The sequence below is a fragment of the Saccopteryx leptura genome, chromosome 6 (assembly GCF_036850995.1).
Source record: "Saccopteryx leptura isolate mSacLep1 chromosome 6, mSacLep1_pri_phased_curated, whole genome shotgun sequence".
NCBI lineage: Eukaryota > Metazoa > Chordata > Mammalia > Chiroptera > Emballonuridae > Saccopteryx > Saccopteryx leptura.
The window spans coordinates 78,799,425-78,824,366 of record NC_089508.1 but is presented as its reverse complement, the minus strand read 5'-3'; the positions used below and the strand labels follow the sequence as shown (position 1 = coordinate 78,824,366).

At 42.5% G+C, this 24,942-nt stretch overlaps 1 protein-coding gene across 1 annotated transcript in view; it reads left to right on the top strand.

Moving 5' to 3' along the window:
- MGA (MAX dimerization protein MGA) overlaps positions 1–24,942 on the top strand; it is a 195,514-nt gene that overhangs the window by 37,907 nt on the left and 132,665 nt on the right. The window contains exon 2 of the mRNA XM_066343735.1: positions 24,664–24,711. The gene's annotated coding sequence lies outside the window, so the exon portion shown is untranslated. The remainder of the gene's footprint in view (positions 1–24,663; positions 24,712–24,942) is intronic.

Below are 24,942 nucleotides of genomic sequence, written 5' to 3'. Positions count from 1 at the left end.
GTTAAGCTTCATGCAGGCGTTGAGACTTCCATCTGTTAAACGTGATTGTAGGTTGGTCTTAATGTTCTCTAGATGTGAGAAAGACTGCTCACGTGCATACATAGAGCCAAACATTATCAGTACAGCAATACTCTCACGCTGCAGTGTGTGGTATGTGACGGCAAGCGTGTTCCAAGTTTTGACAATCAGCTGGTCCGCGGGTTGAAGTTTTTTCATTTCTCCCCACTTGTGTTTGCTCGCCAACTCTGCTTGCTGTCATGCAAGTCTTTCCAAATCTTCATTCAGTGACTTGAACTTGTTCACCCACATGTCTGAGGCCTTCGGGTCAGCAGCTTGTAGCTCTAAATCTCTGACAGACACCGGGGATGTAACTCAGGTCAGCGCTGTCCACTGCACACTCGTGTGGATGGGTGATGAACTTAAAAAGATGAGTGCGCTCACGAAATTCTCCAAAGTGCGCTTTGAATGACTGCAGGAGATTAGATGTGAAGCCTGCTAGCTGCTGGAGATCAAGATGTTGAGCAGGGTCACTTGCTGTGCGTGCATCTTTATACTCTCCCAGTTTTTAAAAGTGTAGTAAACGACCTGTTTCAATGTCTGCAGTGAAGAGTTCCAGCTTGTTTTCAAATGCAAACACTGCTTGTTGAAGGGATAAGACTGTATTTCCAATGCCTTGCATTTTCACATTGAGCTGGTTCAGATGTTCAGTCATGTCCACGAGATAGAACTTCAGGAGCCACTCATTGTTAGCTAACTCAGGATGCTCGATGTTTTTCATTTTAAGAGAAGTCCGGATTTTGCTCAGACAAGCCACGAAACGGCTGAGCACCTTCCCTCTTGACAACCAACACACATTGCTGTGCAGAAGCAGACCAGGATAATTATCCTCAACTTCATCCAGCAGTGTTTTAAACTGGCGATCATTAAAGCTCGGGTAACAATAATGTTGATCACCCGAATGACCAGTGACATCACCTCACCAAGCTGCTCGCCACACATCTGAGCACAAAGTACCTCCTGATGTAGGATGCAGTGAAAACTTAGGATGTGTCTCTTTTCATGTTCATGAAGAAGCGCTACGAATCCTTTGTTTTTCCCCACCATGCACGGAGCACCATCAGTAGTACACACACTGAAATAAGTTTATCCATCGGTAGATTTTTTCTTTAGTGAACTCAATGAAAGACTTGAATAAATCCTCCCCTCTTGTCTCTTTCATAAGCAAAACAGCAAGACTTTCCTCACATAGTGTGTCACGGACAGCATACCTTGGAATCACGCTGAATTGGGATAAATGGCTTATGTCTGTTGACTCATACAAAGCGAGAGAAAAGAGTGGTGCTGCATTTATTTCCTTCACTTGTGTTGCCTCAGTTTGATTTGCCATCATGATGGTACGATCGTGAACAGTTCTTGCCGACAGAGGCATGTCTTTTATTCATTTGATTATCTTGTCTTTATCTGAAAAGTCGTCAAAAACTTCATTGGCAACATCAAGCATGAATGTTTTGGCATACTCTCCATCCGTGAATGGCTTTCCGTTTCTCACAATTTTTAAAGCACCAGCAAAGCTAGCCGAATTCTAGTCACCTTGTTGGGTCCAAACATGGAGTTGCTGCTGACTAGCTTGCACTCTGCACAGTAGCTCTTTACATGCTTTCTTCCTGCTGTCCCCCGCTGGATATTTCAATACAAATGTAGTATGGCCTGTCGAAGTGCCGCTTTATATTTGACTGTTTCATCGATGCAATTTTATCATTGCATACTAGACACACTGCAGAACTCGCTCTCTCCACAAAGGCGAATTCCTCTGTCCATTCCTGCTGAAAAGTATGATACTTCTCATCTTTTTTTCTTTTAGCCATCTTCTTTGTCAGAAGAGTTTCTGCAATTAGCTAGCTGACTACTTGATTAAAAGGTGGGAAGTTTACTTCCTGACCTCACAACGACCCATGTACATTATGCATTATCTAATAAAAATTTGGTGTTGTCCCTGAGGACAGCTGTGATTGGCTCCAGCCACCTGCAACCATGAAAATGAGCAATAGGAAATGAATGGATTGTAATACATGAGAATGTTTTATATTTTTAACATTTTTTTTTAATTTAAGATTTGTCTGCGAGCCAGATGCAGCCATCAAAAGAGCCACATCTGGCTCGCGAGCCATAGGTTCCCAACCCCTGTCTTAGAACAATCTGGATATTTGAGATTTTGTTCATTTAGTATTTCTACAACAAATTAAATCAGTGCTGAGTTTTGTGAATGCCACAGTTCCAGGTGCTTTTGGCAATCCTTCTCTCCCTCTCTTTCAAAAAAATTTTTATTTTATTTTTCATTAAGAGGGAGGCAGGGAGGCAGAGAGACAGACTCCCACATGTGCCCTAACCAGGATCCACTTGGCAAGCCCACTAAGGGGTGATGCTCTGCCCATCGGGGTTGCTGCTTTGTTGCTCAGAACCAAGCCATTTCAGTGCCTGGCAAGGCCATATTGCCATCCTTAGCCAAGTTGCTTGAATCATTCAAGCCATGGCTGAGGGAGGAGAAAAGAGAGAGAAGGGGAAGGGGACGAGAAGCAGATGGTTGCTTCTCCTGTGTGTCCTGACCGGGAATCGAACCTGGGACTTCTACATGCCAGGCCAACACTCTACTGCTGAGCCACCTGCCCAGGGTGTCTCTCTTTTGTTTTTATATTTTTTAAGATTTTATTTATTAATTTTAGAGAGAGAGGAGAGAGAGAAAGGTGGTGGGGGGAGTAAGAGGAAGCTTATAGTTGTTGCTTCTCGTTTATGCCTTGACCAGGCAAGCCTGGGGTTTTGAGCCAGCAGCCACTGTATTCTAGGCCAACACTTTACCCACTGCACCACCACCAGTCAGGTGAGACTGTGTTTTCTTATATTCATTTTAGCATGAAAATTTATCATTCTCCCCCTACATTGGGGTTTCTAAACTTTTAAAAAATATTTTTAAAAAATTGATTTTTGAGAGAAGGGAGGAAGGGAGAGAGAAGAGAGAAACATCGATTTGTTGTTTCATCCATTCATGCTTTTATCGGTCGATTCTTGTATGTGCCCTGATCAGGTATCAAACTTGTAACCTCGTCATGTCAGGAGGATGCTCTAACCAACTGAGCTACCTGGCCAGGGCCTGTATTGGGGGTCCCATCCCTTCCCTTCTCTTCTTTATTTTTCTATCTCTCTCTTTTTCTTCTTTCTTTTCCTCCCTCCCTCCAACTCATTCTTGTGGCACTTTAGTTGTTGACTGATTGCTTGTGGCACTTTAGTTGTTCATTGATTGCTTTCTCATATGTACCTTGACTGGGGTGCTCCAGCCAAGCCAGTGACCTCTTGCTCAAGCCAGCAACCTTTGGGCTCAAGCCAGCGACCATGAGGTCATGTCTCTGATACCACGCTCTTGCTGGCGACCCTGTGCTCAATCTGGCGACCCCATGCTCAAACTGGATGAGCCCATGCTCCAGCTGGCGACTTCAGTGTTTTGAACCTGGGTCCTTAGTGTCCCAGGTTGATACTATCCACAGTGCCACCACCTGGTTAGGCTGCATTGGGGTTTATTAATGTCTTTTGTGGTCTCTGGTTATATTATTCCTGTCTTACTAAACCACTCACATCACCCTTTTCTTTGTATATGCTTCTCTTACCTTATGGTTTTTATGTCATGTATGGTTCATGCTATCTTGTGACCTGTTCTCTGGCAATATTTCTGTTCTTGCTTTCCCACTTTTCATTCAGTTAGAGAGAGAGAGGGAGAAAGAGAGAGCGTGCATTTGTATATCTAAGAGAGAAAAATCTGTCATTCTTTTTTTTTAAACTTTTTTTTAAATTTTTATTTATTTATTTATTTTTTACAGAGACAGAGAGTGAGTCAGAGAGAGGGATAGACAGGGACAGACAGACAGGAATGGAGAGAGATGAGAAGCATCAATCATTAGTTTTTCATTGCGCGTTGCAACACCTTAGTTGTTCATTGATTGCTTTCTCATATGTGCCTTGACCGCAGGCCTTCAGCAGACCGAGTAACCCCTTGCTGGAGCCAGCAACCTTGGGTTCAAGCTGGTGGGCTTTTCCTCAAACCAGATGAGCCCACACTCAAGCTGGCGACCTCGGGGTATTGAACCCGGGTCCTCTGCATCCCAGTCCGACGCTCTATCCACTGTGCCACCGCTTGGTCAGGCGAAAATCTGTCATTCTTGTTGGGCTAAGCTCTTTAGCAAGCTTTTTGCTCATAGGCTGATGGCTAGTCTGTAGGACTGGTGACTTTTGGGTCAGGTGCCTCCCCATAGCTAATTAGTTAGGCTCTAGGGCCAGGACTATTTGGTACTTACATGGAGATTAGAAGATAATATGAAATAAGAGGCCATCACACTGCTCCTTAATATGTGAGGGGCTGTTGGTAGAGCTTTAACCTTGAGGGGGAATTGTGAGTGTATTGACTATCCTGTCCAGTGCAGTGAGAACAAGATTGCTCTGCACCAAAAGAAAATTACACATAGATTTTTTGGCATTTAAGCGAAGAAGGGCAGTGTTTACCCAGCAAGGACATCAAGACAGGTTCTGATAGCACTCGACTTTTGAAAATGAGAATTTCAATGGGAAGACATTAGGGGAATGATGTTGACAAATTTATGAACTATGAAGGCAGAGAGAATGCGCTAAACAATAGTAATTGTAAATGCAAACAGTCCAGATAAGAAATATTGGGGAGCATACTTAAGTACAACACATAATAGTAGTGAGAAAGAGCTGAATCCAGAGTATTGAGGTATTTTTATGCTAAGCTAAGGCGTTTAATTGCAACTTGATGTTCATTGTTTGTCCTGAAATTCTCTCTTTAAAATCACTATGAGAATTACAAATAAGTCAAGTTTAGTCCAGAGAAGTGATATAAATTTTTTTGTAATTGAGATAAAATTGCAAGTCCTTTAAATCTTAATTTTTTGACATTAGTACTCTATTGTTCAACATTAATTTGTAAAACTTGCCTTTGTGATTTAAAAATAAGTTTTTTTTTTAGATTTCATTTATTGATTTTTAGAGAGAGGAGAGAGAGAGAGAGAGAGAGAGAGAAAGTAGGGAGAGAAACAGGAAGTATCAACTTGTAGTAGTTGCTTCCTGTACATGCCTTGACCAGGCAAGCCCAGGGTTTTGAACCGACGACCTCAGCGTTCCAGGTTGACGCTTTATCCACTGCGCCACCACAGGTCAGGCTAAAAATAAGTTTTGAGATATAATTCATATACTATAGTGTTCACCTATTTAAAGTATACAATTCAGTGGTTTTAGTATATTTACAGTTGTGCACACATCACCAGAATTATTTGTAGAAGATTTCATCTTAAAAAGAAATCTTATACCTATTAGCAATCACTCCTCATTTAGCCCAATCTCTTCCAGTGTTAGGCAACTATCAGTCTACTTTGTATCTTTATGGATTCATAGAATATGAGGTCTTTTGTTACTGACTTCTTTCACTTACAATGTTTTTTTCATACATTTATTTATTTATTTATTTATTTATTTATTTATTTATTTATTTATGATATAGACAGAGAGACAGTAGGGACAGACAGCCAGGAAGGGAGAGATGAGAAGCATCAATTCTTCATTGCACCTTAGTTGTTCATTGATTGCTTTCTCATATGTGCCTTGACCAGGGGGCTACAGCTGACGGAGTGTCTCCTTGCTCGAGCCAGCGACCTTGGGCTCAAACTGGTGAGCCTTGCTCAAACCAGATGAGCCCGCGCTCAAGCTGGCGACCTCAGGGTCTCGAACCTGGGTCTTCCGCGTCCCAGTTCGACGCTCTATCCACTGCGCCACTGCCTGGTCAGGGTCACTTACAATGTTTTTAAGGTTCATCCATATTGTAGTATGTATTAGTACTTCATCTCTTTTGTGTGTGTGTGTGTGTGTGTGTATGTGTGTGTGTGTGTGTGTGTGTGACAGGGACAGAGAAAGACAGAGAGACATATAGGGACAGACAGACAAGAAGGGAGAAAGATGAGAAGCATCAATTCTTTGTTGTGGCATGTTAGTTGTTCATTGATTGCTTTCTATATGTGCCTTGACCAGGGGCTACAGTAGACAGAGTGACCCCTTGCTCAAGCCAGCGACCTTGGGCTCAAGCTGGTGAGCCTTGCTCAAACCAGATGAGCCTGTGCTCAAGCTGGTGACCTCATGGTTTCGAACCTGAGTCCTCTGCATCCCAGTCTGACACTCTATTCACTGTGCCACTGCCTGGTCAGGCAGTACTTCATTCCCTTTTATGGCTGAATAATATTCCTTTGTATGGATATATACTATCTTTTTTGTATTCTTCTTTAGTTGATGGATATATTTGGGTTGTTTTCTCTTGTTGACTACTATGAATAATGCTGGTATAAACATTATGTACATTTTTTTGGTGAACATATCTTTTCATTTTGGGGGAGTATATACCTAGTAGTGGAATTACTGGGTTATATGGCAACTCTATTTAACTTTATGAGAAACTGCCAAACTGTTTTCCAAAGCACCTATACCATGGTTTATTCCTGCCAACAGAGTATGAGAGTTTCAGTTTTTCCACATCCTTTTTTTCCCCCACATCCTTGATATAGCAGTTGTTATTATCTGTCTTTTTGAATATAGCCATCTTAGTGTGAGTGAAATGACATCTATTGTGATTTTGATTTGCTTTCTCCAAGACATTGACTTTGAGCATCTTTCCATGTGTTTTTATGGGCTTTTTGTGTATTTACTTTGGTGAAATGTCTGTTTAAGTTCTTTGCCCATTTTTGAATTGACTTTTGTTGTTGTTCAGCTGTAAGATTTCTTTATAGATTCTGGATATTAGTCTACTATAAGGTCTGTAATTTGAAGATTTGTCTCCCATTCTGTGGGTTGTTTTTCACTGTATTAATAGGGTCTTTTGCTGTACAAAAAGTTTTTAATTTTGATGAAATACAGAATTTTTCTTTTGTTGCCTACATTGACCAAATTCAAAATTGTGAAGATTTTTTTCTAATGTTTTCTTCTAAAAGTTTTATAATTTTAATGCTTACATTTAGATCATCGATCTCTTTTGAGTTAATTTTTGCATATGTTATAAGGGTCCAACATTATTCTTTTGCCTGTGTATGTCCACTTGTGCCAGTGTCATTTGTTGATCTTTTAATATAAAGTATTTCCTCATATTTTGAATAATAGGACATTACATATTTTATAAACTGGCCTAGCCTAAAGTTCCATTCAAAACTTTATCATATATTGCCTGACCTATGGTGGTGCAGTGGATAAGGCGTCGACCTGGAATGCTGAGATCATTGATTCAAAATCCCGGGCTTGCTTCGTCAAGGCACATATGAGAAGCAATGACTACGCTTCCTACTCTACACCCCCCCCTTCTCTCTCTCTCCTCTCTCTAAAAATCAATAAATGAAACCCATCATATGAAGTAAATATAAAAGGTACTATTATTATTGGAATATTAGAGTTGGAAGGTACTGTAGAAATTTTCTTTAGTCTCATTCATTTTATAAACATAGAAACCAAGTCCTAGAGAAGTTAATTAATGTCCAAGGTTGTATAGCTAATCTTAGAGATAATGCTTTAACCTAGGGGTTGGCAAACGTTTCTATAGAGGGCCAGATCATATTTTAGGTTTTGTGGGCCAAGAGGGAAAATAGGGTATTATGTAGGTACAGTAAGTCCTCACTTAATGCCATCAATAGTTTCTGTGACTTAAAGCAAACTGATGTTTAAAGAAACCAATTTTAGGCCCTGGTGGGTTAGCTCAGTCAGTTGAGTGTTTGTCCTGAAACAACAAGGTTTCAGGTTTGATCCCTGGTCAGGGCACACACAGACAACCAAAAAATTCACGACTTAGTGGAACACAAATGCTTTCCTTCTCCCTCCCCTCTCTCTCCCTTCCTCTCTCTTTCTAAAAAGTCAATAAAAATTAAGCCCTGGCTAGATAGTTTGGTTGGTTGGAGCGTCATCCTTGGAGCATGAAGATTGCCGGCTGGATTCCCTGGTCAGGGCACATACAGGAGCAGCTCAGTGTTCCTTTCTCTTTTATACCTCTCTCAAAAAACAAAACAAACAAAAAACCCCACCAATTTTACTATAGGCTAATTGACATAAACAGGAGTTAAGTTTTTAATTATTATTATTTTTTTTTAATTTAATTTTTTTTTTTTATTAATTTTTAGAGAGGAGAGAGAGTGAGAGAGAGAGAGAGAGAGAAGGGGGAGGGAGGAGCAGGAAGCATCAACTCCCATATGTGCCTTGACCAGGCAAGCCCAGGGTTTTGAACCAGCGACCTCAGCGTTTCCAGGTCGAGGCTTTATCCACTGCGCCACCACAGGTCAGGCCAGGAGTTAAGTTTTTATGGCATCTCATCAACATTATAGTGAAATGGTGTTGAAAGAAACCATGTTATTTGTGGCCCCACTGTACTCAGAAGTAGAATTGTTGGATCATATGGTAGTTCTATTTTCAGTTTTTTTGAGGAACCTCCATACTTTTTCCATTGTGGCTGCACCAATTTACAGTCTCACCAGTAGTGCACAAAGGTTCCCTTTTCTCCATATCCTTGCCAGCATTTGTTATCTCTCTTATCTCTGGGAATGGACATCTTTTCTTATTTTAAGTCTTGGTGGTATTGGATGTGTATGCAGTTTGATGTTACTTGTAATTTAAACTGTGTTTTCACAGAAATTACTTTGTTGCAATATAAGTTTTACATATAGTTACTATTTTGCCTTTTGATTTTGTGTTAAATTCATTGAGAAATATTATCAATCAAGTCTGTAGAAAAATCTAATTCTCAAAGTTTTTCAAGTTCAATAATAGTGGTTAGGGTGGTTCTCATCTGGAAAAAATTTCAACTTGAAAAAAATTGCAGTCTTTACCACTGCTAGGCCTGCAAACTTTTTAATGGTCAGGTAAATCAGGATATTCAATTAATGCAATCAAAGATGGTGTAAAGGCTGTAGCTGTGGCCAGGGCCACCATCAAAGCAGCCTGGCCCATGCAGGTTCGCATTGGATTCGGACAGTCGGTAAAGAAACAATGGAGCCACAAACTGGTGGGCCATAGTCTTTAATCCTAGCTTGCACCCGGCGGGCAAGTAAAAACATACACTGGGCTCCAAAACCCACTCACATTCAGTGCTCACAAAGCCACTGACTTATCCGAGTTTCCTAGAATCAAAGGTTTCTAGCTCACCAGCCTTATTCTCCTCAGTTCCCCATCTCCTTCCTTATCCCAGATACAAACTCTGTACAAACTGGCATCTCACTCAGCACTCCGCCATCTTGGCTGCTTCTCCTGGCCACATGGCCTCTTTCTGCTCTCTGCTCTGCTCCCTCTGCTCTCTCATGCTAATCATCCCAGGAACCAAGAGAGCAAGCTCTCGTTCTGCCCCCATTTTATAGTGTAGATTCAAAACCTGTATTCCAATCTATACAACAGGGAAGTCTCCAATACAAAGTCACTTCTTTGAGGCATGATTGGATTGTACCACCCCACATCAAAAAGGGTGGGAAAGGCTCAATCTCAAAACCAAGCCCCAGGCTACAAGGATTCTCAACACACATTAATATCACCTGGGCAACGGCCTCCTCGTGGGCAGCACCAACTTTAACAAAGTGAGCATAATACATTTTATCTGCCCAACAGATGGTGAAGTTCATAAGAGTGAAGTCAACCATTGGCACTACTGGTTGAATAACGTATGATAGATTCAGGTATTTTCTACAAAGTATTTTCTGATGAATAATACAATGAAGAACAGGCTTTAAACACCCTTCATTTTCACAAGCTTTGTAAATTTGTTCAGTTAAGCTTTTTTCTGCCAACAGGTATTTTAACCACTCAATTGTAATGCATCTTAGCAGATTCCACTAAATTAGTTTTTTCTCTGCTTCTTTGGAAATATTCTTACCATGCCTGACTAGGTGGTGGTGCAGTGGATTGCCACTAGTGCAGGGAAGTGGAGACCTGAGTAGGGGTGATGGAAGACTAGAGAAAACACAAAGATATAGAGTTTGGGCCAGGTGGGACATTGTGCTCTGATGGAGACACAATGACTCTGAGCCTGGAAAACCCATTTATTTTATATGCTTAAACAAGAGGGTACTGTGCTGGAGGATGGAGGTGATAACTATGTAATGCTCTATCCTACAAGCATATCAGGACATCCTGAACCTGTGGTGGCACTGTGCTTGTTGCCCTGCTTCTGGCATCAATACCATTAACAGCCTTCAAGTTGTTTTAGTGACCTTACCTTGCCAGGTCACTCAAGGCTGAGCAGAGGGCCCTTCCTCTGCTCTCAGCTGCACATAGGCCAGAAGCATTCAAATGCAGTGGCTCTCGACAGTGGATAGAGCGTTGGACTGGGATGCAGAGGACCCAGGTTTGAAACCCCGAGGTCACTGGCTTGAGTGTTCACTCACCAGCTTGAGTGCAGGGTCGCTGGCTTGAGTGTTGGATCATAGACATGACCCCATGGTTGCTGGCTTGAGCGTTGGATCATAGACATGACCCCATGGTTGCTGGATTGAGTCCAAAGGCCACTGGCTTGAAGCCCAGGGTCTCTGGCTTGAGCCCAAGGATGCTGGCTTGAGCAAGGGGTCACTTGCTCTGCTGTAGGCACCCCTCTCCCACCCCATCAAGGCACATATGAGAAAGCAATCAACGAACCACTAAGGTATCGCAACAGAGACTTGGGTTTGACAAGTTGGTGGGAGGGGGGGGTGCGTTCCAGCTGAGCCAGTGACCTTTTGCTCAAGCCAGCAACCTTGGGGTCATGTCTGTGATCCCATGTCAAGGTGGAGACCTCAGGATTTTGAACCTGGGTCCTCAGCATCCCAGATTGACACTTTATCCACTGTACTACTGCCTGGTCAGGCTAGACACATTTCTTTATCTATCTGCTACAGTCAAACATGATTTAATTCAGTATTTTTTTTTAATTGAGAGGCGGGGAGTTAGAGACAGACTCTAGGCATGCACCCTGACTGGGATCCATCAGCAAGACCCCTACTAGGTGATGCTCTGCCCTTCTGGGCCTCTGCTCCTGTTGCTCACCAACTGAGTTATTTTAGTGCCTGAGGCAAGGCCATGGAGCCATCCTCATCATTCGGGGCCAACTTTGCTCTAACCGTTTGAGCCATGGCTGCGGGAGGAGAAGCAAGAGAGAGATGGGGTGGGGAGAGGAGGAGAAGCAGATGGTCGCTTCTCCTGTGTGCCCTGAATTGGGAGTTGAATCCGGGACTTCCATATACTGGGCCGACGCTCTACCACTGAGCAAACTGGCCAGGGCCTAATTCAGTATTTTTCAATCTCGTCTGCAGACTGGTATACTAGAAATTTCATGCTGGTTCATGAAAGATTTAACTACTCTGATGTTGTATGAAGATTATAGACCCAGTAACCTTAATTGAATTTGTTTATGCTCAGGGTGATTTCTGCCTTAGCGGTCCCCAAAATAATTCTCCTATTTTCACTGGTCCCCAAGTGCAAAAAGGTTGGAAACCAGTGATTTAAGTAACTCACCATTTTAAGGGCCTTTGTTGCTTGGCTAACAAAAGAGCAATTCAGAAGCTTACTTTAGTTGCATCCTTATTTTTATTTTTGTGAAGAAATTCAGGTTTGATGAGATCTATTTAAATATTCTGATTTTTTTGTAAGTGAGAGGAGGGGAGATAGTGAGATTCCTGCATTTGTCCAGATTGGAATCCACCTGGCAACCCTTGTCATGGGCTGATGCTCAAATCAGCCGAGCTATTTTTAGCACCTGAGACTGATGCTGGGACCAACAGTGCTATTGCTATTGCTGAACCAACTGTGCCACTGGCTGTGGGAGGAGAAGAGAGGGAGATGGGGGAGAGGAAGGGAGATAGAAGCAGATGGTCACTTCTCTTGTGTGCCTTAACCAGGAATTGAATCCAGGATGTCCATATGTTAGGCTGATGCCCTGTCTACTGAGCCAACTGGCCAGGGCTTAAACTTTCTAATTTTTCTAATTGTTTTTCTGTGAGTTGGAAATGAGTGCTTAGTCTGGTTGATGTATATTATATTCTTGAAAAGCTTGAAAAGCTGTCAGGTTATAACTATATCACTGTATTTTGAAGTGCTCTGAGTGGCAATGTAAAACCCCCAGAGTGTTTTGGTCTCTTGTAAATACTAAATTCTGCCATTGTAAAAACATGAAATAGTTCTCTCTTTTTAAAGCATTTAAAAATGTATAAAGTGGGGTGTACAAAAACAGGCAGACGGTCCTAGTTTGTTTGTATGCTGTAATAATTTGCCAACTTCTCCCTTAACCCTGAAGAATAAGTCTACTGGGAGGAAAATATTTCTTGATGGAAGCAAGTCTGTGAGAAAAATCATTCTGGATAACATTTTTAACATCCCTTAACTCATACTATTTAGACTGGTTTATGTCAGGATTGATACCATCGTAGAAGAAGAAAAAGGTTGAGACAGAGATTAAGAGTTTATGTGGTTTGTTTTTTAGTTACTTATTTAAGAAAAAAACTTGTATAACCTAACCAGTGATGTTGCAGTGGATAAAACATCCAATCAGAACCCTGAGGTCGCTGGCTTTGAGCATGGGCTCATCAGTGTGCGGTCGCTGGCTTGAGCAGGGAAATCATCTTCAGGATCCCAAAAGCTCACCAGCTTGAGCCCAAAGGTCGCTTGCATGAAAAGTGTAAGGTTACTGGCTTGAGCAATGAGACAGTGCATGCTTTGGTCAAGGCACGTATGAGAAGCTCAATGTACAACTAAAGTGAAAGCAAGTACAAGTTCATGCTTTGCACCTTCTCTCTCCCTTCTTGTCTTTCTCATTCTCTCTCTCTTTTAAAAAAAAGACTTGTATAATTTGTGGGTTTTGTGTACTGTCTGAAGAGCTCTTAGCCTTCTGAGTTTCTAATCTTAGGTATTTTTTTTGAATCAACCAAACAGTCCTCAGAGTTCAAGGCTGAAGCTCAAACCAGTTGAGCCACTGGCTGTGAGAGGGGAAGAAAGAGAGAAGGAGGAGGGCCAGGGGGGGAGGAGAGAAACAGATGGTTGCTTCTCCTGTGTGCCGACTGGGAATTGAACCTGGGATGTCCATACACTGGGCTGACACTTTGTCTACTGAACCTCTGGCCAGGACCTAATCTTAGGTCTTTTATGTGAAAAAAAAAAAAAAAGAATATGAATTTTCTGTCCCCATAAGAAGAGTGTGTTTATTAATATTTTTGACCTAGTAATTAGTAAATTTAAAATAATTTAAGGCCCTGGCCGGTTGGCTCAGCGGTAGAGCGTCGGCTTGGCGTGCGGGGGACCTGGGTTCGACTCCCGGCCAGGGCACATAGGAGAAGTGCCCATTTGCTTCTCCACCCCGCCCTCCTTCCTCTCTGTCTCTCTCTTCCCCTCCCGCAGCGAGGCTCCATTGGAGCAAAGATGGCCCGGGTGCTGGGGATGGCTCCTTGGCCTCTGTCCCAGGCGCTAGAGTGGCTTTGGTCGCGGCAGAGCGACGCCCCGGAGGGGCAGAGCATCGCCCCTGGTGGGCGTGCCGGGTGGATCCTGGTCGGGCACATGCGGGAGTCTGTCTGACTGCCTCCCTGTTTCCAGCTTCAGAAAAATACAAAAAAAAAAAACCAGAAAAAAAATAAATAAAAATACAAAAAAATAAATAAAATAATTTAAAAAACATGAAATATACTGCTCTTAGTTTAGTTTGAAAAATTTTTTTTTTTTTTTTGCATTTTTCTGAAGCTGGAAATGGGGAGAGACAGCCAGACAGACTCCCGCATGCGCCCGACAGGGATCCACCCGGCACGCCCACCAGGGGCAACGCTCTGCCCACCAGGGGGCGACGCTCCGCCGCGACCAGAGCCACTCCAGCGCCTGGGGCAGAGGCCAAGGAGCCATCCCCAGCGCCCGGGCCATCCTTGCTCCAATGGAGCCTCAGCTGCGGGAGGGGAAGAGAGAGACAGAGAGGAAGGAGGGGGTGTGGAGAAGCAAATGGGCACCTCTCCCATGTGCCCCGGCCGGGAATCAAACCCGAGTCACCCGCACACCAGGCCGACGCTCTACCGCTGAGCCAACCGGCCAGGGCCATAGTTTGAAATTTTAATTGTGGCAGATTTTGCATAGGATAGGAAATACCCAGAAAGTTTTTATTTTTCTAACTTTCTGTTTCACAATTCTCAGCAATTATGAAGTTGTAGGAAGCTTTGACAGAATTCTATGAAATTGTAAATAGGTGTAGTTTATCCCCAGAGATAACTCAGGGAAGCTAGGTGTGCTCTTACTATAGCAGTGGTACAAAATCCTTTATTAGGATTGAGTGAAAAGCACATAATCCTTTGTTCCTTCTTGTTTTTTGTGTGTTGTGATTGTTCATCCTTTATTGTTTTTTTGTTTGTTTCTAAGAGAGAAAGAGAGAGAGGGAGAGGGACAGGCAGACAGGAAGGGAGAGAGATGAGAAGCATCAGTTCTTCATTGCGGCTCCTTAGTTGTTCATTGATTGCTTTCTCACATGTGCCTTGACTGGGGAAGAGGGGGGGCTGCAGCAGAGCAAGTGACCCCTTGCTCAAGCCAGGGACCTTGGGCTCAAGCCAGCAACCATGGGGTTATGTTTATGATCCTGTGCTCAAGCTGGTGAGCTCGCACTCAATTCTTTAAAAAAAAAAAATTTTTTTTTTAAAGTAAGTTTATTATTTTTATTTTTTTCTTTACAGGGACAGAGAGAGGGATAGATAGGGACAGACAGACAGGAACGGAGAGAGATGAGAAGCATCAATCATCAGTTTTTCATTGCGACACCTTAGTTCATTGATTGGTTTCTCATATGTGCCTTGACCGCGAGCCTTTAGCAGACCGAGTAACCCCTTGCTTGAGCCAGCGACCTTGGGTCTAAGCTGGTGAGCATTTTTTATTTTGCTCAAGCCAGATGAGCCCGCGCTCAAGCTGGCAACCTCGAGGTCTCAAACCTGGGTCCTTGGCATCCCAGTCCAACGCTCTATCCACTGTGCCACCGCCTGGTCAGGCTTGCACTCAATTCTTTTTTTTTTTTTTTAAATTTTATTTATTCATTTTAGAGAGGAGAGAGAAAGGGAGGGAGAGAGAGAGGAGAGAGAGACAGAGTGAGAAGGTGGGGAGGAGCTGGAAGCATCAACTCCCATATGTGCCTTAACCAGGCAAGCCCAGGGTTTCAAACTGGCAACCTCAGCATTTCCAGGTCGACGCTTTATACACTGCGCCACCACAGGTCAGGCTTGCACTCAATTCTGATGAGCCCACACTCAAGCCAGCAATCTCGAGGTTTTGAACCTGGGTCCTTTGCATCCCAGTTCGATGCTCTATTTACTGCGCCACTGCCTGGTTAGGCCTAATATTTTTATTTTTATTTTTTATTTTATTTATTTTTTATTTTTTTAGGCCTAATATTTTATTTTTAAAGTTATAAGCAATTTATTAAGAATTTAATAATGGCTACCAATTACTGAGTAATTATATGTGTGTTATTCTCTGTGGCACATGTACCATTCTCTGTTCTTTATATCTAATTTAGTGTTCTTAATAGATCTTTGAAGTAGAAACTGTTATAATATTACTGTTTCATAGATGAGGAAATGAAGACACCAAGAAATTAAGTAATTTGCCCAGTCACAGTCAGGAAATGGTAGAGTTTAGATTCATTGTGACTCCACAATCTTTGTTCTTAACCACTTTCTGAAACTGTATGCTGTCATCCATCTTTCTCAAGTGTGAATCCCTTAAATCATGCATTTTTAGTGCCTGCACTTCAGAAATGCTACTCTTAGAGGAACCATTTCTCTTTGGGGCCTTGGTGTTTCTTCTATTCTTGTTGAACCTTATCTGCCTACCATCCCATCTCTTTTCCCACTTGTCTTATAGTGAGACATATAGATCAAAGGTTAATAAAACTGGTAAAATAGGGAAGCTAGGTGATTTTTTTTTTTCTTTTCCAAGTGGGAGGAGCGGAGATAGACAGACTTCCTGCATGTGCCCTGACCCAGATCCACCTGGCAACCCCCATCTGGGGCTGCTCTGCCCATCTTGGGCGATGCTCTGCTCATCTGGGGCCATGCTCACAACTGAGCTCCTTTTAGCACATGAGGCGAAGGCTCCATGGAGGTATCCTTGGTGTCCGGGGCCAATGTGCTCCAACCAATTGAGCCATGGCTGCGGGAGAAGAGGGAGAAAAGAAAAGGGAGGGAGAGGAGTGGAGAAGCAGATGGTCACTTCTCCTGTGTGCCCTGAATGGGAATCAAACCCAGGACTTCCACACGCTGGGCCGACACTCTTATCACTGAGCCAGCTGGCCAGGGCCACCGGGTGATGTTTTAATTTTGGTTCTTGAAAGAAAAAAACTTAGTTAAAATTTTTTGTGTATAGACTGAAAAAAGTAAGTTAAAGAGTAATATCACAATATTAAAGACATTGCAAAACAATTAAAAAGCAGAAACAAAATCTCAAGACCTTAAATAACCTACTATGTATAAACTCTAGTTTCCTCCCTTACCCCTGTATTTAGAGATGAACATTTTAGAGAATCAGGACCATGTTGTTTGATTCTAGGTTATTGGAAAATTACTTCAGGTGCTTGTATGTGGATATTGGTTAGCAATGTATTTTTCTCACTGTGACTCAGAAAAGTTTGAGAACTATTTAATACAGCATATATGATACCAAATATATTTTATTTTTATTTTCTGAGTTTCATGAAGACTGCTTTTCTCCTGTGTACACATCAGTTCTTTAGATTTGTTAATCCCACTTGATAAATTTCTTTTATATTTTGGTATTCTCCAGAGTTACTTTCTAGTCTGACCCTCTTCTTTTCTTATTCAGCTTCTGTGGTTCTTAACCCTCTTTTTTGGGTCATAGACTCCTTTGAAAATCTGATATAACTATGGACTCTCCCTAAAAAACTGTACATTGCAAAAACTTCTGCTTACAATTTTAGGTGTTTCGTAGGACATTCTCCCCCAGGTTGATTCCAGATTAGAGCTTCACCCTCTACGTGTCCCTCCCCAAACAATTTCATTCATTTTTTTTTCTTTTTTTTTTTTCTTTTTTCCTTTCTTTTTTGTATCTTTCCGAAGCTGGAAACTGGGAGAGACAGCCAGACAGACTCCTGCATGCGCCCGACAGGGATCCACCCGGCACACCCACCAGGGGCAACGCTCTGCCCACCAGGGGGTGATGCTCTGCCCCTCCGGGGTGTCGCTCCAACGCGACCAGAGCCACTCCAGCGCCTGGGGCAGAGGCCAAGGAGCCATCCCCAGTGCCCGGGCCATCTCCGCTCCAATGGAGCCCTGGCCTGCGGGAGGGGAAGAGAGAGACAGAAAGGAAGGAGGGGGGGTGGAGAAGCAAATGGGCGCCTCTCCTATGTGCCCTGGCCGGGAACCGAACCCGGGTCCCCCACACGCCAGGCCGACGCTCCACCGCTGAGCCAACCGGCCAGGGCCAATTTCATTCATTTTAATTCTTCCAAATACATTGGTGATTGCCCAGTCTACATGTTCAATGTGATTCTCTCTCCTGAGAGGATCTAGACCAGCGGTTCTCAACCTGTGGGTCGTGACCCCCGCCGGGGTCACGACCCACAGGTTGAGAACCGCTGATCTAGACCTTTATATCCAGTTACTTCCTGGCCATCTGGATGTCCTATTGCACTGCTATACTTTGTATTTCAAATTTATAAAACTGTGTGTAGTTCCTGGAACACATTTATCTGTTCTTCAATCCTAATTCCTTGGTAATTAGGTCCTGCTGACTAATTCCTTATTCTTTGAGATATTCTCCCTCTTTAGCCTGTGTAATGTTACTCTCACCTATTTTTCTCTTACCTTTGTGACACTTCTCTTCCTCCTTCCTAGATTCTTCTTTTACCACTTGTCCTTTAAATGTTTGCTTCCCCAGAATTCTGACCATAACTCTCTGAGATCTTTTATTCTCTACACCATTTGGGGCAATCTTTTTCAAATTCCTGGCTTTAGTTACTTCTCAAATCTTTGTATTTAGCTAAAGTTCACACTTTGATCTCCAACTGCCTGTTAGACATTTCCATTTAGACTATTGATGCCTAAATACTTGGTGGATTATATACTCCATTAAGAATCTGGAAAAAGGTATACCTCTCTCCCCAGGAAAGTACATACGTACATGAAACTCTGCATCTTTGTTTTAAGGTGTTTCTGGGTCTTCTAGAGCAGTGATTTTCAACCTTTTTTGAGCCGAGGCACATTTTTTACATTTACAAAATCCTGGGGCACACCACCTACCAAAATGACACAAAATGACACTCTAACTGTTAGAATTTATTTAAAGTTTAAATAAATTACATTTATTAAAAAAAGTTAAATAAAAAAGGATAACCCCCTCATTGAAGTTATCCCCATGTAACATCCTTCATATATACAGTCCCGCTAATAGATACTGGAGCTTTCATCAAGGTTGTAGGTTCAAATCAATTTGGCAAATACTCTATATATAGAGACTGGACAAAATCAATTTTAGAAAATGTTGGGTACTTGTGTAACATCGTAAGTCCTCAGAGCATCTCTACTGTCAGATTGAGAAGTTTGCTTTCTAGGTAAGGATTCTGATAAATACTAGAGTTCTCCCTGAGGTTGTGGGTTCAAATCCTATGGTCAGCTGGGTGCAGGGGCCTTGGTTCTGTCTGTTATGGTGGTGTGTTGGGCAGATAAAATGTATTATGCTCACTTTGTTAAAGATGGCGCCGCTGCCCACGTGGAGGCCGTTGCCCAGGTGATATTAATGTGTGTTGGGGGCAGGCAGGATTGTTGTAGCCTGGGGCTTGGTTTTGGGATTAAGCCTTTCCCACCCTTTTTGATGTGGGGCAGTACAATCCAATCATGCCTCAGAGAAGTGACTTTGTATTAGAGACTTCCCTATTTTGTATATTGGATTAAAGGTTGTGAAGCTACACTATAAAATGAGGGCAGAATGGGACTTGGCTCTTGGTTCCTGGGATGATTAGCATGAGAGAGCAGAGGGAGCAGAGCAGAGAGCAGAAAGAGGCCATGTGGCCAGGAGAAGCAGCCAAGATGGTGGAGTGCTGAGTGAGATGCCAGTTTGTGTAGTGTTTGACGCTGGAGAAGGAAGGAGATGGGGAACTGAAGGGAATAAGGCTGGTGAGCTAGAAACCTTTGATTCTAGGAAACTCGGATAAGTCAGTGGCTTTGTGAGCACAGAATGTGAGTGGGTTTTGAAGCCCAGTGTGTGTTTTTACTTGCCCGCCGGGTGCAAGCTAGAATGAAAGACTATGGCCCACCAGTTTGTGGCTCCATTGTTTCTTTACCGACTGTCTGAATCCAAGACGAACCTGCATGGGCCAGAAGGCTGCTGTGATAGTGGCCCTGGCCTTGTATACTGGCTTTACATGGTGTATATAGAGATTTGAGCTCTTTAAGAAGATGACCCTTCAGGAGGCCATATACAATATAGATAACATTGTGATGCATTGTATATCACCCTCTGTGGAGGCCTCTTTTAAAAAGAAAAAGGTCAAGGAGAATGATGCTGTAGTTGCAGAGCAACAGTCCGTACTTGGGAGACTGAAAGAGCTCATGGAGTCCGTGAATGTAATACGGAGGCCTTGAAGGAGTACAGAGGCCGAGAAAAAGCTGAGAGTTTGGGGGAGCTAGGAAAGGGCGACGATTGCCTTGAGCTGGAGAGTTCAATGGCTGAGAGCAGGCTCCGGGTTTCGGACGTAGGGGCTCAACTAGGAGCTCAACTAGGAGTTTCCAGTTATCTGAGAAAATGCCGGAAGAGCTCACCAGATGCTGGGAGGAGACAGCCCTTTCCTGGAAAGTCCTTTTACTTGGATCTGCCTGCTGGCAAGAATCTCCAGTTTTTAACAGGATCATCCAGCAGCTGGGCGGGGTATGTAAACCTGCTGCTCTTCCCTGCCGTCGTGTGCCTTTGCAGGTTGTAGGGCAGGAGCTGCTGAGGGATTAGAATCTGTCTTTCAGGTGTTTTCAATGGTGTCGTTAGACTTTTCAAAGCAATTTTAAGTATAGATCATTTTTAAAAAATAAAGTTACGAGCCCTGGCCGGTTGGCTCAGTGGTAGAGCGTCAGCCCAGCATGTGGAATTCCCGGGTTCGATTCCCGGCCAGAGCACACGGGGGAGGTGCCCATCTGCTTCTCCACCCTTCCCCCTCTCCTTCCTCTCTGTCTCTCTCTTCCCCTCCCGCAGCTAGGGCTCCATTGGAGCAGGGTTGGCCTGAGTGCTGGGGACGGCTCCATGGCCTCTGCCTCGGGTGCTGGAGTGGCTCCGGCCGCGGCGGAGCGGTGCCCCGGATGGGCAGAGCGTCGCCCCCTGGTGGGCATGCTGGGTGGATTCCTGTTGGACGCGTGTGGTAGTCTGTCTCTCTGCCTACCTGCTTCTAACTTCAGAGAAATATAAAAAAAGACAACAACAAAAAATCAAAAAATAAAGTTATGTGTTTTTTCCTAAAAAAAAGAAAAAAAGAAAAAAAAGAAAAAGGTCAAATACTATATACACCATCAGGATAGACATAACCAGCTGAGGCTGAGGCGTCATCTAGTGGTGGCAACATTTACCTCCAGTCCTGACCAGGATTAGAAATTGGGACCATGGGGAGGAGTAGCAGCTTCAACTACTCCCCGTGGCCACACAATGACAAGTGTGCGGCAACCCGAGCCGGGACCTTCTTGTTCGGGATGAATCCTAGAAAGTGATTGGTCAGTGAGCATTCTCTGTGCCTCCACTCTTCCTGTCGCTGATAGCTGGAGGGATTGTGAGGGGAATGTTTATGTTCAGATGGAGGCGGCTGGCGGTGGGCCGGATAAATAGCCATAAATAGCCTCCGCGGGCCGTATCCGGCACGTAGGCCGTAGTTTGGGGACCCATGTTTAATTTCCCCACGGCACACCTGACCATGTCTCACGGCACACTGGTTGAAAAACACTGTTCTAGAGGCCTCTCCATGGACTCCTTTGAAGTATGTGATCTTCTAAGAAGTTGTGACCTAAGACATTCTTTTTTTTTTTACAGAGACAGAGAGAGTCAGGGAGAGGGATAGATAGGTACAGACAGACAGGAACGGAGAGAGATGAAAAGCATCAATCATCAGTTTTTCGTTGCGACACCTTAGTTGTTCATTGATTGCTTTCTCATATGTGCCTTGACCGTGGGCCTTCAGCAGACTGAGTAATCCCTTGCTCGAGCCAGCAACCTTGGGCTCAAGCTGGTGACCTCGGAGTCTCGAACCTGGGTCCTCCGTATCCCAGTCCGACGCTCTATCCACTGTGCCACCGCCTGGTCAGGCAACTAAGACATTCTTGAATGCCTCTAATTCAGCATGTCCAAAAGCAGCATCGCTATCATTGTTTCTAATCTCTTTTTATTCTTATCCTTCTCATGCCTATAAATCTATTCATTTTCATATTAATTATTTATTAATTTATTCACTTTGCAAATATGTGAATGCCTGCTTTATTTCTTTCTAGTAGCAGGCTTACATATATAGTGATATACAGAATAGACATACTCTGCCCTCTCAAAGTTTACCCTAAAGCATAGTGATTAAAAATGTGAACTTTGGATTCAAATTTTGATTCTTACTGCTTTATGACTTAGAGCAAATTACTTCTCTCTAACTCAGTTTCATCGGTGAAATAAATTGTGCCTGCTTCTCTGGTTATTAGGATGAAATGAATTAATATGTGTAAAATGCTCAGTTAAGTGTTAGCTTTTATTATTTGTGATGAATAGATATGAAATGGTTGTGAATAAATAATTATACATATTGACAAGTGTTATGAAATAACAGAACAGGGTACTATCAGAGAGTTTAGATTAGCAGGTAGGGATAGCATTGCTGAGGAAGTGGATTAAAAAAATAGATGCTAACTAGGTAAATATTTATGAGGACTGGAAGCAGTTCAGGCAAAAAGAAAAGCTGGTAAAAGGACCCTGAGGTAGGAAACGGTTTGGAGAATTTGACTAAAAGGTTATTGTACCTGGAGTATGGTAGGTTATGTGGAGAATGATGTAAATGCAGAGATCTTAGGCCATACTGAGTTTGGATTTTATTCTGTATTAAACGAGAAGCTAATGGAAGATTATAAATGGCAGAGATGGTATGGACTGATTTGTTTAGAAAGGTTTATTTGATGCTATGTAGGGAATGGATTAGAGAGGAGCTAGAATGAATGCCTAGAGATCAAGTTAAGAATCTATTGCAGCTTGACCAGGCAGTGGCGCAGTGGATAGAGTATCAGACTGGGACACAGAGGACCCAGGTTTGAAACCCCAAGGTCTCTGACTTGAGCCCCAAAATTGCTGGCTTGAAGCCCAATGTCTCTGGCTTGAGCCCAAGGTCACTGGTTTGAGCAAGGGGTCACTCACTCTGCTCTAACCCCCCAGTCAAGGCACATATGAGAAAGCAATCAACGAACAACTAATATGCCCCAGTGAAGAATTGATGCTTTTCATCTCTCTTCCTTTCTGTCTGTCCCTATCTGTCCTTCTCTCTGTCTGTTACCAAAAAAATAATAAATAAAAATAAAAATCTATTGCAGCCCTGGCTGGGTGGTTCAGTGAGTAAAGCATCATCTCAGTGTGCCGAGGTTGTGAGGTTGTGGGTTCGATCCCTGGTCAGAGCACGTATGAGAAGCAATCAGTGAGTATACAACTAAATGGAACAACTAAATAGAATAGTGAGTTAATGTCTTTCTCTCTCTCTTCCCCTCAATCTCCCTCTCCCCCTCAATCTCCCTCTCTTTTTCTCCCTTCTCTCTCCCCTCCCTCCCTCCCTCCCTCCCTCCCTCCCTCCCTCCCTCCCTCCCTCCCTCTCTCCCTCAAATCAATGGAAAAATTAAACTCTATTGCAACTCTTATGCATTGTTGGTGGGAGTGCAGATTGGTGCAGCCACTATGGAAAACTGTATGGAGATTCCTCAAAAAATTAAAAATATAACTGCTTTATGGTTCAGTAATTCACTTCTCGTGTATATTCAACGATAGCTAAAACACTAATTAAAAAGAATATATGCATCCCTATGTTCATTGCAGTGTTATTTACAATAGTCAAGATATAGAAGCAACCCAAGTGCCCATCAACAGATGCGTGGATAAAAATGCTGTGGTACATATATACAATGGAATATTAGTTGGCCATAAGAAAGAATGGAATCTTAGTATTTGCAACAGCATGGATGGACCTAGAGGATATTAGGCTAGGTGAAATAAATCAGTCAAAGAAAAACAAATACTGTATGATTTCACTTAAATGTGGAATCTAAAGCAGACTCATAGATACAGAGAATAGACTGATGGTTTATAGAGGGGAGGAGGGTTAGAGGACTGGATTAAAAAAGTGAAGGGATTAAGAAGTACAAATTGGTAGTTACAAAATAAGCATGGTGATGTAAAGTACAAACTAATGAGTGTAGTCAGTAGTATTGTAGTAAGTATGTATGTTGCTGGGTGGGGAGTGGAAATATCAGGGGGATCACTTTGTAAAGTATATGATTATCTAACTACTATATTGTACACCTGAAACTAATACATAATAATATTGAATGTAAACTAATTAAAAAATAAAATTTAAATTAAAAACACATTGTTAAATAAAGGTAGTTGTGAAATAATAATAATAAAGAATCATTTGCAAAAAAAGGGGGGAAGAGGTCTCTTGTAATAGTCCAGGTAAGAACTGTTTGTTGTGTTTAGGTCTAGGTTGGTTGGAAGCAGTGGAGGTAGAATTAAATGTATATGGGTTTAACATGTTTTAAGTTGAGGGACTGGCTGGGTAGCTCTCTTGGTTAGAGTGTTGTACTAATACACCAAGGTTGTGGGTATGTTCCTCGGTCAGGGCACATAAAAGAATCAACCAATGAATGCATAGATAGGTGGAACAACAGGTTGATGTTTCTCTCAACTCAATAAAAAATGTTTTAAATTGAGTAGGCATCTAAATGTTTGAATGAGTGAATGTGTATATATCATGAACACCATGGAATTGTAGATGAGTAAATATTTCCCAAGTGTCCAACCGCATTTCAAAGGGTAGGTTACTTCTACTTCTACATGGTACTAAGCTTACCTTTTGCATTGATCTTTACCTGTTTTACTCTTCTAAAGGCAGCCGTATTTCCAAATTCTGGGTAATTTATTTTAGTTGTTTACTGACTATATAACTGCTGCTTGCAGTGCCCTCCTTTTCTCTCAATTTTATTTCTCCTTCCAGACCAGACCCAACTTGAAAGTCCCCTCTTCTTTGTAGTGCATTCCTAAGTGTTCCTAGGAGGCTTTTTCCAAACTTCCAGTAATAGTTGTGCAACATGATTATCCTTTCTCTTAATCTAGAACTTAAGATTCATGAGGGGACTTAAAAAAGTCATTCTTTTATCCCTGGTTCAGTGCCTAACACATAGTTGATGCTTAAATATTAAACTAATCATATCCTTATTTATTTTACTTGTGCTTAGATAACCCAGAATATGTTGGATGGAATTAATCCTGGGACAAAAAATATTGGCCCTGTCTTATACTCTTTACAATTTATAATCTCTATATAAATAAATTGAATAAGGCACAACATTCATGTTGCTTGAATAATCTTTACATTCTTTATTTCTTTAACAGGTGTTCCCTGCCCTCCAGTGGTTAGATCACAGCTAACATTTTCTAAAGGTAAAAGTTATAAGATCCTTTTACAGTGTTTTTCAGTTATATTTAAAATCCAAGCCCTGGTCAGGGAACATGCAAGAGTCAACCAATGAATGCATAAATAAATGAAATAACAAATTGATGTTTCACTCTTTCACTCTCCCCCCCCCCCCCGTTTGCTCTAAAAATCAATAAAGGTTTTTTTTGGGGGAAAAATACCATTAGGTCTACTTTTCAGATAAAACAAGTACCCCA